This window comes from Quercus robur, chromosome 6, assembly GCF_932294415.1.
Source record: "Quercus robur chromosome 6, dhQueRobu3.1, whole genome shotgun sequence".
In the NCBI taxonomy this organism is placed as follows: domain Eukaryota; kingdom Viridiplantae; phylum Streptophyta; class Magnoliopsida; order Fagales; family Fagaceae; genus Quercus; species Quercus robur.
Genome location: NC_065539.1, coordinates 12,824,851 through 12,830,850, shown reverse-complemented (window position 1 = coordinate 12,830,850; position 6,000 = coordinate 12,824,851).

Here is a 6,000-nt window from a genome sequence, read left to right as displayed (position 1 = left end):
GGAGTAGTGCCCTAAAACCCAATTCTATGACGTTATCTTCCTAATGATAAAAGTTGTTTTATTCTTTGAGATTGTTTTTGCTTGAATATTTGGACATTATATATTGTAGTCCATAAGATACATGTATGTGATATAGGCACAAGAATGAGATTTGTATACAGATATCTAAATCAAAATTTTTTTATAAATACATAAACCCTAGTTTATAACTGGTGATGAAATTGAGTATTTCATTTGGGAAGACTATAACACATCAATTATGATGATTTTTCTTAATTGTAGAAGTAAAGACTTCTGATTGACATGTTGGTATGTCTCAAGTGTGTGGGATACACTTAAATGGACCACTGTGAGATTTCTTGTTTAACCAACTATTGTCACTTGAACAAATAAATCACACGATTTCTATTTGCATAGACTATGAATCATAAGAGGATGGCAAACTCAAACATGAATTGTTGGTTCCTTTGACATATACCAAAGTGAGATATTGCTTCGTCAAAACCTCAAAATGTTGGGAAATTGCATGTAGTGTTGAGGGAACATACATTCTAAAAATGGAATCCATAATCTCCTTTTTAAAGACACAAAACATTCCCTTGAGATAGGTTTAATAGGAATTAGTTATTCAAATTGTTGGGCTCAACCATTTTAGTAAAGAGTTTTTAAAGTTTATATTTTATGAAATTAGATTTCATAAATGTAAGAATAATCAGAAGATCAAAATGGGGACTCAGGGACTTAAGATGTAGTGATTTACAAAGTGATGATAACCTCTAAGTTTGTTTCACTTTGAATGATTTCATGGAGGGGTCAAATGCTAATATCATAGAGTCCTCGGATAAGTCTTTGATTTAATGAAAACCTAGAGTGCAACAATAGCTTTTTTAGTAGAATAAATTATGGTTAATGGTAACTTTAGGATTCTCGAGAATTAACAAAAGGCCCAAGGTCCATTGGAGTTAGAGATTTTATTTCCCTTTGATCTCACATCAAGCTACATGACTAAAGCCCAATTCAATTGGCCCAATAGCTAATTCAAATAAAAAAAAGGGACCAGCTTAAGTCAAACTAACCCTAATTTGCTACTGCACTACATGGGTAAGGAGAAGATAATTACTACTGTCAATCCTATTGATTTGGGAGAATTAAAGTCAATTCATTAAAGGTAGGAGAGTTATTGTCGATTCTAGGAAAACTATTGTCGATCCTATGGATTGTTAATAAGGAAGAGATACCACTCTTTCAGGATTCCTGATGATAAGGAAGAGAGAGTACTCTTTTGGGATTTTTATGGTCATTGAGATGAAGACTAAAGAATTCTCAAGATCAAGAATTGTAAGATATTTTATTTTATTTTGAGATTTATTGCATCAAGACAAGTTTTTTTTAGAGACATAATCTAAAATTCAAATAGAGCATGCATTTATGTAACATAAATGTAGATCTTCCTAGTTCTTCCACTGCACATGATTTGTATGGGACATATATTTATTTCCAACACAAGGTTGGTGGTGTGCATTCAAATATTGATTATGAGGGGAAATAGTAGCATTTGACATGCTCTTCTTCTTCAGGCTAATCAAATAAATGATGTCTTCAAGTATGCAATTGTGTTATAGGTAGACCACCAAAGAAATGGTAATGTAGGCCAACAAACTGAACCATGTTAAATTTTTTATTTGACTTACTATTTTTTGTTCTTGTCTAGAGATATCCATTCCTATTTCAGTCAACTATCCTTTTCTTTTGTTTATATATTATCTTCTCTTTGCTTCTCTTTCCCTCCAAACTTCCAAATCTAGGGTTAACTATTTTCTCTTTAGAGTAGAATTCAAATTGTTACGTATATTCAAACTTTTATCCCTATGGATTTGGACATATCTTTCTATTTCTACCTTGTGTTTAAGGTCAACTCAACACATTTCGTGGCTTAAGAAAACAATTTTTAAAAAAAAATTGTGAAGAGTTATTAGTTTCTTTCAATATCTCAATAGTTATACTCGTTGAACACTTCTTTGCAAAACCATCAATTTTATTTATTTATTTTTTTTAACAACTTTAGCCTCGATTGAATTGGTTTTTTTTTTTTTTTTACTAATACTAATACGACCATGCGAAAATCCTGAAATATTAACCATGTTATTAGCATGTTAAATGCATTTCATGCAAAATATGGCCACCTTTCTATGAAGATTTTTCATATATCATGAGTATTTTAAAAATAAAATAAAAAGTTTTAAAAACTTGTAAATTTTAAATGGTGTCGTTCTACTGAATACCTCAATTTAGTTTTAAATAATTTCTTTTCAAATTTTGCCCAAATTCATGATCTGCAAAAATATGCACCTTACCATTATCTTTTTAATTTTTTTCATCCTCTCTCTCTCTCTCTCTCTCTTTCTCTCTTTATATATATATATATATATATAGAGAGAGAGAGAGAGAGAGAGAGAGGTTTAAGTTACACATTTTTTATACCGTATATTTTTAAGAGATCTAATGGTTAAAAAAGCATTATTAAATGTTATTGTTTTCTACTTTATTACCTAATTAATACTAGCATTCTCTCTTTCCTTAAAAATCTATGGTGTAAATGTTTATATTATGGTTTAGTAGGTTGTATTTTTCTTGGGTTCTTCTCTTTACTTCTAAATGTTTATATTAATCTTGATATGCATTTTTCTTTTACTTCTTCTTAAGAATCTATAAATTTTGTTCCATATTGATTATTGTCTCTAGTAAAAATATAGAATATATCGTTAACCTTACTGTCCTAATTATCCCTTATTTGTTAGATGATATGTGGTGATAAATTTTTTGAGCATTTTATCCTTTTATACACACACACATTTTGGGCTGAAAATTTCAATTCGTGACTTGTTTGGATGCGATCCAACCACATGATGGTTACTCAGGGACAGTGTTGATTGGCTTTGCAGTCACATTGGGTGTAAGGTTATAAATGAAAGCTGTATATAAACAACTTGGACTTAGTTAAGAAAAAATTTGTTTATGCTAGTTTACTTTAGTAAATAAGCCAAGTTTTAGCCTAATTTTAAGCTTGAATATTAAACAAGCTGAACTCAAACTTGATAATTTGCTAATGAACAAACTCATGAGTATGAGTCTCGATTAAATTATATATTATTTATTGATTTATTTATATAATCCAATCTCCAGTCTCCAATCCACATAAGTAATATGTCCAAACTTAAACAAGGTTAAGCTTATTCAAGTACGTAAATATTTTAAAATATTTAAAATAATAAATTAATCAAGTTGCTTGTAAACAAAGTTAAGCTTGTTCAATAAAAAAGAAACAGAATCAAACTTGACATATAATTTTGTTTGGTGATGAAATCGAGCTCAACTCATGCTCAAACAATGTGAATTTTCAATACTCAATTTGGCTCAAATTGTTTATAATCTTAATTGATGCCTCGACAATCGGATTCAATGAAGGTTTATATCAACCCCGATTTGATCTGTGTACCACTCATTTGGGTAATTTTGTTTTATCTTTTTATTTTAAACAATGCTACCAACAAAATAAAATTCACAACTGTTTTTCACAATTTGTTGTGATGTGGTAGATTGCAATATATCATCGCATTTATAAGGGATCGCCACTAATATTAATTTTACGACACACTAAACACAAATTACCAATCAGTTATGAACTTTGCTCTTTCCTTGAAAATTTACTTATTGTTCTACTTTAAACTTCTTCTGCTTATTGGATTCTTATAAAAAAAATAAAAATAAATAACTTGTGCTTATATACTCCACATAAAGCCTAGCACTGTACCAAATAGAAATTGATAGGCTTGTCATGCGCAGAGAGACAGATGAAAAGAAAGCTCCCATAATTTATTGACATTTCGGTGGGAAGTCAATGTGTAAGGCAATACCACCGAACTCAAGCACGTTTCTTCCTCTCTCGCTGTCTATTCAATACTCTGTTTTTCCAGCTTTTCCTTATTTGACTTTTGTGCCATAATCACTCCGCCACGTGACTTTGTAAACCTTGTGGAAAAATACTCTGTTTTTGTAATTTTCAAACTTTTCGTCCAGATAAAAACAATCTAAGGACAAATAGTTGACTAGTTGTACACTAATGTATTACTAACTATTGTTGCAATCTTTAACAAGTTGGCCCAGTTCAAGGTACCATTCGATGATTTTAATTAAGCTAGAAGCTGGTGATATTTGATTCACATGTGATGGTTTTTGGATCTTCTGGTTTGGGTCAATCAAATTCCCATTCAAACCTGTGAATTTTACTTTGAAACTTGATGACTGTTTTTTTTTAACCCTTTTTTATGCTTTAAAAAGTTGTTAACTAAATAATATTTTAAAAAAAAAAGTTTGTAAAATTCGAACAGGATTATGAGCTACAGTATTCTTATTCTTCTTTTCATTTCTAACTGTGAGGGGTTGAAATGGATGGGAATATCTTTTCCAAGTAAAGAGACAAAGAGAGATTCACCTAGCCGCTCTGCCTTGCACAATTCAGACACTCTTTCTGTTGTCAAAAGATAGACCCGGTGGAAGACTACTGGTACAATGTATCATTTGCCTCTTTTGTTGAGGAGAAGTCTTTGATTTGTTCTGCCTCATTTTAGGATTGAGATTTTGCGCCTGATGCATACCTATGAATGGTTGAGATTGATAATTGCAAAAAATAATTTTCAATCTCAACGGTTGATTAAAAAAGTTAAGAAAACACTTATGAGAAGTAAAAAGTAAAAATTGAAAAAACTTTGTGAAATAAAGTTGGTGAATTGCACCCGACACCGGATCCTAATCCCTCATCCTATTCCATCCAAAAAATTCTCTTACCCCTATCTAAAATTATTAGTCCTGTATTCTAAAAAAAAATGTCTCAAAATATTGTCATGGTTTTAAAATTAAAAGTCACTAATTTACTAACTTTCCTATTATGCCCATACTCTATTTTAAGGAGCGTTGAAAATTTTGGGTTTTCTAAATAGAATTGTTACAATTTATTTTAAATTAAAATTTGGTAAGAATGTGGTGTAAAACTCATGTTTTACACTATCGAGTAAGAGATTATCTCACAATAAACTCAATACTTAAGGAAATATCATTTCATCATACCTTTGGAACGAAGGTCAGCATGTCATGAATCCCAAAGAGGCTCTGTTTTCATGATCTTTGTAGATCTTTTCAACATCTTATTTGAGTCGATACATCCATCAGCATCCCACGCTCAATCAATGAACTTTGATGTGTTTGTTCTAGTTTGGGTCTTTATGCAGTCTACCATTCCTAGCCCCATTTGATATTAGTCCATGTCCCTCCAATAACCAATAAAATTTGTGTCCCAAACCAAACTCTAATTAGTTTTTTTTTTTTTTTTTTAATAATTCTATAGTATGATAAGGAAGGGGAATTGAACCCTAATTCTCATAACAGAGGAGAGTAGGATATGCCACTAAATTACAAGACTCTTGGCAATCGATTTAATTCTATTGTACATGTAAAAAGTTTTTAAAAAGAGACAATCAAATTTTAAAGAAAAAGTACTCCAATACTTGTTTACAAGAACAATGGAAATATTCAAAACTAGACAAACGACTATGGATTTAAACTTATGAGTCATGATGTGAAACTTCGAGAGAGAATAATTGAATATAGGTTAAGACACGAAACAACAATACCAAAGAAACAATATGACTTTCTACCTTGGCGATCAATCATGGAAGCCATTATTTCACTTATTCACCTAATGAAAACATGTAGAGGCCTATTAAGATCTTCATAAGGTTTTTATTGATCTAGAGAAAACATATTATATGATCATCACAGGTTTGTATTATGGATGAGAGAGTTGTAATTAGTGTGAGAACAAATGGAGGCTTCAAAAAGTAAGTTTTATATCACTATGGTTTGCATTGTGGATTAACATTAAGTACAAATCCCTTTGCACTGGTGATAGTTGAGCTCATTAAATTGATTAAGAGTAAGCCCTTT